The sequence below is a fragment of the Salvelinus namaycush genome, unplaced genomic scaffold, assembly GCF_016432855.1.
Source record: "Salvelinus namaycush isolate Seneca unplaced genomic scaffold, SaNama_1.0 Scaffold2712, whole genome shotgun sequence".
Lineage (NCBI taxonomy): Eukaryota > Metazoa > Chordata > Actinopteri > Salmoniformes > Salmonidae > Salvelinus > Salvelinus namaycush.
The window spans coordinates 5,129-20,309 of record NW_024059578.1 but is presented as its reverse complement, the minus strand read 5'-3'; the positions used below and the strand labels follow the sequence as shown (position 1 = coordinate 20,309).

Genomic DNA, 15,181 nt, shown 5'->3' with positions numbered 1-15,181 from the left:
AGGTTTGACTTGGTCGTTATCCAGCATCTTTTGCATGAAGAATAAAATTACTTTCATTTCAGGCTTTTTGTCTAAAGTCTTGCGAAGTGATGTGAGACGGTCCATGGCCTGCTCCCTGTTATTAGGAAGGTCTAGTGGGGCGAAAGGGTAGTGGAGCCACCCAGTTGTTTCCATCATCCTGGAAAACCTGTTCGTCCATAATGTCCAAGAAGGCTTTGTCCTCCACTGATGGTGCTGGTTTATCATCGTCTTGTGTTTCGTCAAACACGGAACATCCCAGGCTGTCTGTGTCCACAGTTGTGCTTGGATCTCTCGAGTGCACTGTAGAGAGAGAGATGTGTTTTTGAGCAATGCTGTTGAAGTTCTCTTTCACCTGGATGAAGTCAGGGCAAGGGCTCGGATAGGATGTGCGACCATTTTGAAGTATGTTTGTCTTGAACACATTAACACTGGCTGGTCGGTGAGCCGTTCCAAGACAGACCTCACCCACGATGACACACCCGAGGCCGAGTCGCTATGCATAAGGAATGTCGTGGGGCCCATTGATTTGCTCTTGCACCTTGTGTAGCCTTAAGATGTCTCGTCCTAAGATCAGGAGGATGGGAGCGTCTGTGTCCACAGCTGGAATTTTGTCTGCTACTGTTTGCAGATGGTGATGATGATACGCAAAGTCGGAGGAGGGAATTTCCATCCTATCGTCTGGCATCATGTCATTCCAGGTGATTACCTCATGAAGCTGGTTGAGAGAATGCCAAGAGTGTGCAAAGCTGTCATCAAGACAAAGAGTGGCATCTTGGAAGAATCTCAAATTTAAAATATATTTTGATTTGTTTAACACTTTTTTGGTTACCACATGATTCCATAGGTGTTTTTTCAAAGTTTTGATGTCTTCACCATTATTCTACAATGTAGAAATTAGTAAAAATAAAGAAAAACCCTTAAAGAATAAATAAATAAAGACAATTGTAGCCCTAAGAAGTTAAAGAATAAATTAAGAAATGCGTTATGAAGAAAATTCTATAGGCCTACTGATGCCTACATGAACACAAAGGGTCTATCTGACTCCAAATACACCAGAATCCTGAAGAATTAAGAGAAAACAAGCATAGAAAAGGTTATAGGTGTTAATAAAAATTTAAAAACAATGTAAGGCTTCTATTATAATATAATTATTTTGGCGAGAACCTGGTTGATTAACAATATTTGGTTGTTATCACGTTTGGTCTTTTATATAAAAATGTTGGACAAAAAATAGACAGCTGCTCATCAAGCATTGCTCAAATAACTTTCAAAAGATTGTTCCAAAGTTTGACCCCGAAAAAGTTTGTTCCAATGAATGAAGTCGTACAAAAATGAGTGTCTTTTCCTACGTATTAAGTAGCACAAAAATGCATATCTTTTCACACAAAAACGCACAAAAGTGCTTGAAATATGCAAAATACTTTTCGTACATATTTGCACGAATTGAGTGTGAGATTGTGTTGCAACACAACAAACCAACGTGCCAACGTGTTTTACACCATTGGTTGAAACAATGCAAATATTAACAACCACTGTATATCTTCAAAATGTAGATAAAACTAGAATTGTGATTTCTTGGATAATCCTTCCTTGCATCTATAGTTCTGTGACAGTGGTTCTTTTTTTCAACCCCATCTCTCAGCTATTTACAAAAATAGTGGTTGAGTGTGCTTTGGCTTTGTTTGAACTGCAGAGTTCCCCTTTAGAAAGTCAGTCTATAAAAAAATGAATGCATGAAAGCATGAATGGATGAATGCAGGCATGCATGCATGAATGCATGAATTAATTATATAAGTGAATGAAAACAATATGAGAATAGTTGTAAGTATTTTTTATTAAATTGTATTATAAATAAAACACGAATAAATAAATACATAGTGTACACATATATATATCAGTCTACCAATATATATAAATAAATAAATCAGTCATTCAGTCAATCTAGCAGCCGGCCAGTCAGTCAGTATATATATCAGCCATCAATCTGTTAGCCAGCCTGAGGAATATGTCACGTCTCCAATGATGATTCTGTGGTTCTCCTCACGGCTTGACTCTGCTGTCAATGAATTTCTTGAACTGCACCAAGTTTTCGCGAATCTCCTTTCGCACAATCTCCCATGCGCATGCGCTGTGTTCCTGGAGAGCGTACAAGATATACATTTTATTTCAGTCAACTCAACCACTGCAGGTGTTGTTGCTCCAACGCATCCATCGACATAAAAACGGCACTGGGCAATTCCAAGTTTCATATGTGAGTTGTGGCATTGAAATGTGTCCTATTTCTGGTGATCTAGAACTTTTGCTCAGATTAATTTAGCCTCTATTTGAGGACATTTGAAATTGGACCCACCTTGTCTTTCAAGACGGTGTTCAGCTTGTTGAAATATGTTTTCAGAGTAACCGACCCTCCATCTCCAGAGGATTTCCAAACACCACCTACGACCTGGAGACAATATAAAATGCTGGTGAGTGCATTAATTCGGTTTGATGAGACGGTTATGAAAATATATAACAAAAATATTTGTAGTGTATAAATTATGTAAATATCAATGCCCACGATTGTCTGCCCCCAAAATACACTGAGTGAACACCACATTAGTAACACGTTCCTAACATTTGGTTGCACCCCGTTCTACCCCCAGAACAGCCTAAATTCGTCAGGGCATGTGTTCCACAGCGATAGTGGCCCATGTTGACTCCAATACTTCCCACAGTTGTGTCATGTTGGCTGGATGTCCTTTGGGTGGTGGACCATTCTTCATACACAAAGGAAACTGTTGAGCATTAAAAAAGCCAGCGGCGTTGCAGTTCTTGACACATTCAAACTGGTGCGCCTGGCACGTACTAGCATACTCCCGTGAAAGACACTTACATATTTTGTCTTGCCCATTCACCCTCTGAATGGCACACGTACACAATCCATGTCTCAAATGTCTCAAGGCTTCCTCCACACCAATAGGAGTGGATCTAACAAGTGAGGGATCATTGCTTTCACCTGGATTCAGTTGGCCAGTCTGTGTCATGGAAAGAGCCGGTCTTCCTAATGTTTTGTACACTCAGCGTATAACCCATAGACTACACAAGAGGGATCATACTTACACATAACTCTAAGTTTTGAACTTGACGATATATGACGTTTTGGAACAGTTTAAGTTTTGTTTTGTTCCACGTGACAGACGTCAAGACTGTTGTTATATAATTGGTCCACATATCGCATAGCCTCTAATGCAACCACAGAGACGTCCTCACCCTGGATAAAATAAAACAGGGTTTTAGGCATTGGGTGTCTAAAGAAGTGGTTAAACTTCCAATTTACTATACTGTACTTTAATTATACTGTACTTTAGTTTATCAAAATACTGAAGTGTATCCTACCTCTGTGTTCTTGTAAACATCCTCTGGAAACAGTTCGACGTTTTCTTCTGCACACATAAGTGGAAAGAGTCCACCCTGAAATAGAATTCATATCAATATCAAGAAGTAAACTATATTGTGATAGTAACCTTAAATGAAACAATGTTGTTCAAACGTGAAAGCATTGCTTAACAATAAAATGTGCTATAATGCAAAATAGAAATTTGAATATCATTGTGAATTTTGCGCATCAATTTGTGCACACCAAATAGCGGACTGGTGCAGTTTAAATTCCTCACCATATCTGAGAGCAGGTCTATGCTCACGTCGTTCAGCTTCCCCAACCTAAACTGCGTCCAGTTGCAAGGTGTTGATGCTGCTGTGCCTTGGCAGAACAGAGTCAGGCAAATGCTCAACCATTTCAATACAGCCATGTTTCTTTTATAAGATCTTGAATGGAACAGCTATTAAAAATGAATAAAGACGGATTATCTTAATCTTGATTGATATGATACCTAGACTGTTGAAGTTGCCCATTTTATATAAGACAAGTATCGCTACGTAAATGTGTCAAAATCCCTTTGTGGTGAAGAAGGGTTTCGTAGTTCAGGCTTTCGCTTCCCTTTATAAGCCCCAATTTTCAGCGGGTGATTATTAATTATGCTATTGTAAAACTAATCAGAAAGTGTTTGCCTATCAAGTTAACAGTTTTCATATGTAGAGAATTGCATTGGAGCAATGCATTTCATGCTAACATATTCAGCAGGTGTTAAAATGTAGGACATGTTGAATATTAAAAACTAAGAAAACCATGACTGATTTTTTATTTCTATAATACAATGGTACAGGGCTCTCTCCTATGAAATGAGGGCCATGTTCAATATAAATATGCTGTAGTTTTGGACATTGCACACCACATTTTTCAGATTCTGTGTAGAAAGGTTTTTTGATAGTCGTAGCACGGAGATCATTTTTTGGTCACAGACGTCAAGTCTGTTGTCGACTCTCTTTTAATCAGGTAGTGCAATATGAAGCATTACTGTTTCGTGTTAATATTGCAAATCTTTGAAATAAAAACACGTTTTATTAATAGAGTGACTGGTAGTGTTGAATGAAGACAAAAGCCGCCGCCTCTAAAATCGAGAGTAATGTGCGGTGGTATTGCGGTGGTATTGCCAGCATGCAGGGGAATTACTTTTCCTTTTCTCTTATGCGCTTCATTCTTATTAAATTGATTCGGTAAATTCCAAGGGGTCTTTTTAAAGTTAGTTCATTTTTGTTTTAAAAAAGAGTATACGCCCTAAATTAGCCTTGACGATGATGTGTGAATTTGACCGAATGTGAATGATGATGACGCTAATGATGGTTATAGCTCTATTTTTCTAAACTTTTATTTAACCATGAAAATCCCATTCAGATATAGAATCATATGACGATGATGACTACGACGTTAATTGGAGGTGTAGGTTTCTGATTATGCTGTTTTTATGTTAAGTCTTTATATTAGGTTACCTTGTAACAATGAACTAACTGATCATGGCATTGATTGTTCAAGATTGTTGGCCAATCATCAAATGAATGATTATTTTAAAACTTAAAATGAATTCCACTGTATTTGTGCAGTCAGTTAATTATAAATGTTGTTAAATGGGTCAACAGGTTTATTTGGCAGCCTACAGTGGTGGTATGAAATAAATATATTACATCTGCTCATTTGTAGTGCATAGACTCCACTATGCTGCTGTTTTGAACTGCATATTGCCCATAAACAAATGAATGCATGAAAGACTGAATGGATGAATGCATGGATGACTGAATATGTAAATGAATAAAAAACAATATGAGGCTGGCTAATAGATGCATGTTTTTTTTCAGTCAGTCAGTAAATATATCATCCATCAATCTATTAGCCAGCCTCAGGTACATGTCACATGTCTCCAATGATGATCATGTGGTTGTCCAACAGACTGCTTCTTCCTCACTGCTGGACTCTGCAGTTGATTTCGTCACCGCTTGACTCTGCTGTCGTGGAATTTTTTTAACTGCACCAGTTTGAAGCGAACCTAAACCCCACGATCTCACATGCGCATGCGCTGTGTTCCTGGAGTGCATACAATACATTCATGTTTAAGTCAAATCAACCACAGCAGGTGCAGCGCCAACGCATCCGTCGACTTAAACGGCGTTTGGAAGTTCCATGTTTCACATGTGAGTTGTGGCAGCAAAGTTCATCCGATTTGTGGTGATCTAGAACTTTTCCTGTGATTAATTTAGCCTCTTTTCGACGACATTTAATATTGGACCCACCTTCTGTTTCAAGACGGTGTTCAGCTTGTCAAAATATGTTTTCATGACGCGTTACCTGAAGTAACCGACCCTCCATCTCCAGAGGATGCCCCAACACCACACCCGACCTGGAGACAATATAAAATGGTGGTCAGTGAATTTGTTCCGTATTAAATCACAAATTAAAGACCTGTGCCAATTACTGTCTGCCCCCCAAATATAGCTTAGGCTACACCACGAGGGATCATTTACCCATCCCTCTAATGTCTTAACTTAACTAGGTCATCTGTTTTTGAACAGGTTCAGCGTCCACCTGCACCGATCAGAGTCTGCTGTGCCTCGACAGAACAGAGTCAGGCAGATACTCTACTATTTCAACCATGCCATGTTTCTTTTGATTATATTTAAGTGTAACAGACGTTCGAAATGATCAACAACCGATTATCTTGATTCGATATGATACCTACATTGCTAAAGTTGTCCATCATATAATTAACCAAAGTATCGCTATACGTGAAGGTATAAAACATTCCTTTGTGGTGAAGAAGGCTGCATGGTTCAGGCTTTAGCTTCCCTTTACAAGCCCCACTTTTTTTGCTATTGTGAAATTAATAAGAATGTTTTTGTCCAGCAAGTTAACAGTTTTCATACATGTCTATGCAGAGAATTGCATTTCATGAGGTCAGAAAGCAGTTATTCAGCAGGAAATTATTATTTTTTATTTTACCTTTATTTAACTAGACAAGTCAGTTAAGAACAAATTCTTATTTACAATGACGGCCTAGGAACAGTGGGTTAACTGCCTTGTTCGGGGGCAGAACGACAGATGTGTACCTTGTCAACTCGGGGATTCGCTCTAGCAACCTTTCGGTTACTGGCCCAACAATCTAACCACTAGGCTACCTGCCACCCCATATTCAATATTGAATATAAAAAACTAAGAAAGCAGTAACCTGTTTTGAGAGTATAGTGCGGATAGTATTGGCTTAACTTTATATTATCTCTCATGGTGTTTATTCTTATTACATTGATTCGGTAAATTCCAAGGGGATCTTTTTACAGTTTGTTCATTTCTGGTTAATAAAATAGTATTTGTCCTAGATTAAGCCTTTATTAGGCGCTTACCAAGACGACGAAAATGATGACGATTATGTGTGAGTTTGGCCTAATGTGAATGAGCAGAAAAGTCACATTGATATATAGACTCATAGAATAATTCTGATGATGACGTTAACCCTCCTGTTGTATTCGTTTCATGTGAACTAATTCTGTCTTCCCGGTCCAAAATGACTTCCCCATTATAGCTGATTATAAATCCATAATAATACATATATTATCACCTAATGTTGTGTTATATCTTTTTATCAACTTAAGTTCTTGTGAACATTACACGTTTTTAACTTCTATTTGCTATTTATGTCCTGAAGGCCTCATTGACCTGAGCTCATACAACTCGTTTTTTAGTAAATTAAAGCATAATGTATGGATTATTTTGACTATAACAAATACTCAGATTAAACCTATTGTGCTCTTTATCACAGACTACTTTGTGTCAAAGTTTAACAAGGACTCTCTCCTCCTTACCAGTGTCATGATCAAAGATATGATTAAGAGCCTCACATACAGTATCTCGTTTGGTCATTGTGCTGCCACAGAACGAATTGTGAGCAAGGCCTCAAAAAAGCTTTATATACCAGAGCTGCGAGAAAAGTGCTATATATTATTGAAGCAATGTTGCGATTGTTTGTGAGACTGCCAACAGGTGTGGTTCCCGTGGGGGAAAGATTCTATTGGGGAAAGGTTCCGGTGGGGGTTGCCATGGAAGCAAAGAAGGGGAGTGAGGTGTGTCTGTAGTGTGCTCAAACACACATGCATGTGGAGGTCTGGGAGAGGAAGTTTGTCTATCTGATGAATGGGCATGTGCCTGAACTCAATTTTATACACTAATTGTAGTCTCACCCATTCATTTCTAATGACCGGTCAATTTTGACCGGGAAGATCGCAAGTGTACAAAAGTTCAATAAAACACCCCAATGTTATGAAAATCATCCAAATGTATTTTGTGTGTTCAGATGCCTTGTGTGGACAAAGTCACGGAACCGTATGACAATCCGATTAAATGAACTACATTTTTCCAAGAGAAAACTTGTAAATCGGTCCAATTCGACCGGAACACAGCAGGAGGGTTAATTGGAGATGTCAGGTTAGTGATTATGCAGTTTCTATATTTAGCATTTATATTATGTCACTTTGTAACAATAAACTGATCATGGCATTGATTGAACAACATTGTATGCCTATCAACAAATGAATGATTATTTTCAAACGTGAGATGAATTTCACTGTATTTGTCCGGTCAATGAATTACAAATGGTTTAAATGGGTCAGCAGGTTTATTTTGGTAGCCTACAGTCAGCCGTGTTATGAAATATACATATTACATCTGCTCATGTGTGGTGCATAGACTCGAGTAGAATCTGTAGATCCTTCTATTTCCACACGATTTCATTTCGAACATCCTCCCAAGTACAAAAGCTGTTGTCATGAAACGACAAAACCCACAGTAAATTGAAATGAGTAAATGGAAGAACGAAAAAGTGAATCAAATTAAACCATTCAATATAAGCTACTGTGTTATTTTAACCTTTTGCTTTAGAAGTTGCTTCATTTAGCTGAAGCAATGTTTTCTAGAACGACGTAGTGTCTTCATGAACAGGTGTCCAATGGTATAATTTTAATCTGCATTTAACTGTGTGAAACTATTTAATGTAATAAGTGGTATTATCATATCAGGGAAGACATTTCAATTTGTAGGCAAAAAAGAATCATAATCACGCATTCAGATAAATTGGTTGTCTGTCGGAAAATTATATTTCTAAAGTAATCTAGGGGACTTTTGTTCCATGACAGAGTGTAAGGGTAGTAACTAGCGGCCGAGAAGTCAGACGCAGGAGAGAAATAACTGTGTTTCCAACGGCGCAATTTATTTACAAAAACCCACCGGAAAACATAATAATAAATATCCATGTGTAACATAACCCGCCTCACACCAGTACAGACGTACACACACTTACAATAAACAATCACCACCGACAAGGACATGAGTGGAACAGAGGGTTAAATACACAACATGTAATTGGTGGGATTGGAATCAGGTGTGATGAAAGACAAGACAAAACCAATGGAAAATGAAAAATGGATCAGCGATGGCTAGAAGGTCGGTGACGTCGCCCGCCGAACACCGCCCGAACAATAAGAGGGGAACAACTTCGGCGGAAGTCGTGACACAGAGGCTGGAGAGGTTTAGCAAATATCGTTCTCACTTGACCTAAAATGATATATGCAGTCAAAACCATCTCTCTCTGTTGGGAAAAATAAATGGATGTAAATTAGTGTGCTATAAAATCATTCCATTGAAGAAAATTATTTGGCTACTGTTTGTCTTCGAATAACAAATTCATGTTGAATTCGATGTTCAAGTTCTCTTGCAAGCACTGAACCGGAAAACGACCACCTTAGGTATTTAAAACATGATATGGTCAGCTAAGATGTAAATTGTGCCCAGATTTAGAAATTAGGCTGCGTCTCGTGCTCGAACACAATCATCAATGGTTTATGTCAGCCGAGTTTGATGCTGTGCTTATTTGGGATTTTGAGACGAGCAATCGTTCCATGTGCATCCATCCCATCGTTGGATACACCGGACATATGCTAAATGAAAAACTCCACCACGTCAAACTGGTTATCATGAGTGTCGGCTAAACAACAAAATCTCACGAAGTATTCGAAAAATCGGCCTGGAAATCTGAGACAAGCATCAATATGTAGCCTATAGGAAGGCATCCCAAAATTCCTGACAGCCAACCGAGATGAGACAACCAAGTAGCCTAGCTGCGTGATTCACCATAAATAAGCTTATGATGAGACTGTAAAGAAGGTTGGTTTCATAAGTTAACCCGGTGTATCGAAACCTTTCATTGTTGCCTACAAACGTCAGTGGTGATCTTCAATTGAAAAAATATACTCAACTCAACCAAAAGAACATATGATGATCCACTCTTGACAAGTTTCTCTCGGGGGAAATTGCATTTATTGAGTTTACACATTGCGTTCATTAACAGTTTCATGTGCCAAGTCATTGGATGATTATTATGATATATATATATATATTTTTTTACATATACACAAAACATACTTAAAACCATTTAGATACAGCACATATGAGTATTATACCATATAAAGTAAACACACATACTCACCATTCAAGATGTTATGGCAAATAACCTCACACCATTAAATAATTGGATATATATATCTACAATATCTCTATTCTATCCAGGAATTCCAAGTCTTAGTCATAACATGCAGCCTTTCCAACAAGTCAGTTCGTCAAATTTCTGTCCTTCTAGAGCTGCCACGGTAAACTACAAGTGCGTTTATTGTGAACGTGAACCGTCGAAGGGAAATAATGGCTCAGCCGCGAAGTGGTTGGCCACACAAGCAACAGAACCGGACCACTGAGTGCTGAAGCGTGTAGTGCGTAAAAAATCGTCTCTCCTCGGTTGCAACACTCACTACCGAGTTCCAAACTACTCTGGAAGCAATGTCAGCACAAGAATAAAAAATAAAAAATAAAACTGTTCTTTGAGAGCTTCATGAAATAGGTTTCCATGGCCGAGCAGCCGCACACAAGCCTTGCCCAAACCGGCTGCGCGAGTGCACCATCGTGCGCTATCGTGCATAAATTTATTTTGCCCCCCCACACCAAACGCGATCACAAACAAAACAAACTCTGACCAATGACATTCATTTGGGGACAGGTCGAAAAGCATTAAACATGTATGGTAATTTAGCTAGTTAGCTTGCACTTGCTAGCTAACGTTAATTTGTCCTATTTAGCTAGCTTGCTGTTGCTAGCTAATTTGTCCTGGGATATAAACATTGAGTTGTTATTTTACCTGAAATGCACAAGGATCTCTACTCCGACAATTAATCCACACATAAAACGGCCAACCGAAATCGTTCTTAGTCATCTATCCTCCTTCCAGGCTTTTTCATCGTTTAAATTATATGGTGATCGCATCTCAACTTTCATTGTATTACCACGCCTACTGGCAAAAACAGTTCGTCTTTCTATCACCCACGTGGGTATAACCAATGAGGAGATGTCACGTGGGTACCTGCTTCTATAAACCAATGAGGAGATGGCACGTGGGTACCTGCTTCTATAACCAATGAGGAGATGGGAGAGGCAGGACTTGCAGCGTGATCTGCGTCAGAAATAGGAATGAGTTCTATTTTAGCCCTTGGCGTCCAGGCGCTCGTTGGCGCGCTAGCAGTGTGGGTGCAATAATTGAATAACATGGATTTCTACATTTATTTTGCGATGCTCGCGCACGCAACGTGTCCGGTCTGGTCAGCATGTGAGGTCACCATGCGCAAATGCCAAGCGTCGGCTTGAGTGGTGTCAAGCTCGCTACAATTGGACTCTGGAGCAGTGGAAACATGTTTTCTGTGGTGATGAATCATGCTTCAACCATCTGGCAGTCCAACGGACAAATCTGAGATTGGTGGACACCAGAAGAATGTTACCTGCCCGATTGCATAGTGCCAACTGTAAAGTTTGGTGAAGGAGGAAATAGTGGTCTGGGGCTGTTTTTCATGGTTCGGGGTAGGCCCCTTAGCTCAAGTGAAGGGAAATCTTCACACTACAGTATACAATGACATTCTAGACAATTTTGTGCTTCCAACTTTGAGGCAACAGTTTTGGGGAAGGCCCTTTCCTGTTTCAGCCTGACAATGCCCCAGTGCACCAAGCAAGGTCCATACAGAAATGGTTTGTCGAGATTGGTGTGCAAGAACTTGTCTGGCTTGCACGGAGCCCTGATATCAACCCCATTGAACACGTTTGGGATGAAATGGAACACCGACTGCGAGCCAGGCCTAATCGCCCAACATCAGTGCCCGACCTCACTAATGCTCTTTTGGCTGAATGGAAGCAACTCCCCGCAGCAATGTTTGAAGTAACATCTAGTGGAAAGCATTCCCAGAAGAGTAGAGGCTACTATAGCAGCAATGGGGGGAATGAGATGTTCGATGAGCAGGTGGCCACATACTTTTGGTCACGTGGTGTATAAATTTAAGTAGAAAATCACGTGACTGACGATCAGCAACGAGTTTAATCTGCATCCCCTCAGATGGTTAGATAAAACCACTCTCATTGGTTTTAGACAAGAACGAAATTTGGACAAATTATACAAATTACATTGTATTCACAAGTCGGGGAAAGTACTGCTAAGGACCCCAAAGTCAAGCTTAAATGAATGTATGTTTATTCACGCCAGCCGAGAGATTACAGACAAACTGCGCTTCATGTGGAAGTTAGTCAGAAACTCTGACGAGGTATTTCACCCTCAGCGTATTATACTATCGCTTCGGGTTACACAAAGATAACCAAGTGTCTCATTTCTCAGCAGAAGAGCGTTTGCTCCCAGAGACCGGCTGCAGAGGAGGACAACACCTGGCAACCACAGTCTGGGTGTTCAGCCAATATTTTCCCTCCCGCTGAGCCGAACTTTTGAGATCAATCCTCAGACACCCGGTCTGTCTACAACAGGCGCATTTCTAAGTATTAACAGGTCAAACATGTAGAATAAACAGTGGTGTAAAAATACATTAAAGTACTAATTAAGAAGTATTTTGGGGTATCTGTACTTTATTTTGCTATTTATATTTTTGACTACTTTTACTTTTACTTCATTACATTCCTAAAGAAATTGTATTATATTTACTCCATACATTTTCCTTGACACCCAAAAGTACTCGTAACATTTTGAATGCTTAGCAGGACAGGAAAATTGTCAAATTCATGCACTTATCAACAGAACATCCCTGGTCGTCCCTACTGCCTCTGATCTAGCGGACTCACTAAACACAGATGTTTCGTTTGTAAGTTTTATCTGAATGTTGGAGTGTGCCCCTGGCTATCCGTAAATTAAGAAAAATTGAAAATGATGACGTCTGGATTGCTGAATATAAGGAATTGGAAATACTTTATACTTTTACTTTTGATACTTAAGTATATTTTAAACCAAATACTTTTACTCAAGTAGAATTTTACTGGGTGAATTTAACTTTTACTTGAGTCATTTTCTAGTAAGGTATCTTTACTTTTACTCAAGTATTACAATTGGGTACTTTTTCCACCACTGAGAATAAGTGTGAGACACTGAAAAAAGCAGAACGAGACACAGTTAAATTCAACTAAACACATTTTCAATATGCCATTTTTTCACAGGTTATTCAAGCAGACAGGTAATACAGTTCAGTTCAACATTGGTACAAAAGGGACATACAAAATATAAATATAAATGTATAATAATAAAAATAATAAATATGCATTAAATAAATAAATAGACTGACAGGGTCCCACATGATTGTATTCATGCTTTATAAACTGGTAAGGGCGTAGCTTCTGAGATGAGTCTGGATGATCAGTGAATCTTTGCCTGAAAAATATCCAATCTTTCCAGATGATGTTTCGTCTCTTTCCTGATGAGCTCCCATGCCAGTGCACTGTAGTTCTGAAAACAAAGGAAAATGTACATATTAGTGGTATGGACTTTCTAGTCATATAATGATCATATTGTCTTGAACAACAAAGGGCTGGGGCCGTATGTAATATAATAATAATAATAATAATGTATGAAGCATGTCAGAGTAGGAGTGCTGATTTAGGATCAGTATTGTCTTTTAGATCACTATAAATAAGGCAGAGGAGACCTGATACTAGATCAGCACTTCTCTGAGATGCTTAATACATATGTCCCTAGAACCCCAAAATGTTTCAAAACTGCTCCTGCTTAGCCTAGTTAATATTGATTTGATTAGATATATTAAACACGTTGCCATCCGAAAACAAACTCACCATTTTTCTCAGTACCATCCTATTCAAATTCTTGAAGTAACGTTTCAGTCTCTCTCAGGTATCTTGGCAGGTGATACCTGTTGGACAAGATTAAAACATTAGCCTCCCACTGAACATAATAGCCCACATAGATTTTCTCACTTGTACAGTTAATAGTCTAAAGCTTAAACAGCGCTCTCCAACCCTGTTCCTGGAGAGATACGCTCCTTAGGTTTTCACTACAATCCTCCTCTAGCACAGCCGATTAATTAGCTGGTTGATAAACTGAATCAGGTTAGTTACAACTGGGGTTGGAGCGAAAACCTACAGGAGGGAGGTTCTCCATGACAGGGCTGGAGAGCCCTGACCTAAACAGGGATTATACTTTAAATAGACCCGTTACTTACACAGGAATTAAGGTTCTCAAATTGCGTTCGAGAATGTTGAGGAAATGTCCAGCTTTTTCTTGTCCCAGGTGACAGATTTCATATTCCCATCAAACAGTTTTGTGATTTGATAGATGGTCTCGTTCCGGAATCTGACTTGGTCCTCAAACTACACATGAACATGTAAAAAGAAGATTAGAAACAGTATAGTCTTCAATTATGCCATCAATGTAACGTTGGGTCACGACCGCTATACTAAAGCATATCAGAACATGAAAAGTCAAAATTCAAGTCTTTACCTTGGCGTCATCTATGGGTCTGTAAAGTGATTCGGGAAAAAGACAGGGGCATCCTGCTCTGTGATATTTCCTCCCCTGGAATAAAACCAATATAGTATTTTAAGTCACGCGTCTAAAAGTATAGCTTATACTGCAAGGACAGTATAGGCCTAATGTATACAGCCTCTCGTGATCGCGCTGTCATTATAGCCTAGCCCCCTTTTACTATGGCTACTCAAATATAGATTACAGTTTTCTAACACAGCTGCTAAACATGAAACATATGACTACTTTACTTGGTTGGTTGTTTTGCTGTCCTTAATACATGCATTCAGTCTCCTCTTACAGTGTGCTGATAACTCACCATCTGGTCCAGCAGGGAAAGGTATTCTGCGCTCAAGTGGCCGTAGTGGTGTCGGATCCAGTCACAGCAATGACACACGCTCTGCATACTGCAAATAATAAGAAAAATACACGTCCAACTCTGCATTGTATACATTGTAAATAGCAGTTTGCTTTGCTCTTAGTTTTCCAGTTGAGTTTGAACATTTTGGCTCTTATTAAGGAGTTTTATTTGGAGATGGGAAAGTGAAAACTGTATGGTGAATTTCCCCGATCAACCTACCGGAGGCGGGGACTTTAACTTTCCAGACTCTAGCACATGCAGCCAAAGGAATTACATGCCTTGTCCGACTTCTGGACGACCAAATGCCAGCGTTGAATGATAGTTTAACCACAACAATATAGGTTATTTTATTTGGATATAAGCTATTTGCGAGAATAAGCTACACATGAGCTAGGCTTTAACTGCCGTTATCTTCGCGTGAACCTCAAAAAAAAATACAAAACAAGCCTGATAACGAAATCGTCGAGGTCGAAACAAAACCCAAAATTATGACATTTACCCACATAATAAGTCAATTTAGTGGGTTTCGTTCCCAAGTTAGTCC

General features: G+C 39.2%; 2 pseudogenes; both read right to left on the bottom strand.

The window, feature by feature from the left end:
- Positions 1-2,061: 2,061 nt before the first annotated feature.
- LOC120039450 lies at positions 2,062-3,809 on the bottom strand (annotated as a pseudogene).
- A 9,345-nt stretch (positions 3,810-13,154) lies between these two features.
- Positions 13,155-14,730, bottom strand: LOC120039449 (annotated as a pseudogene).
- Positions 14,731-15,181: the final 451 nt, after the last annotated feature.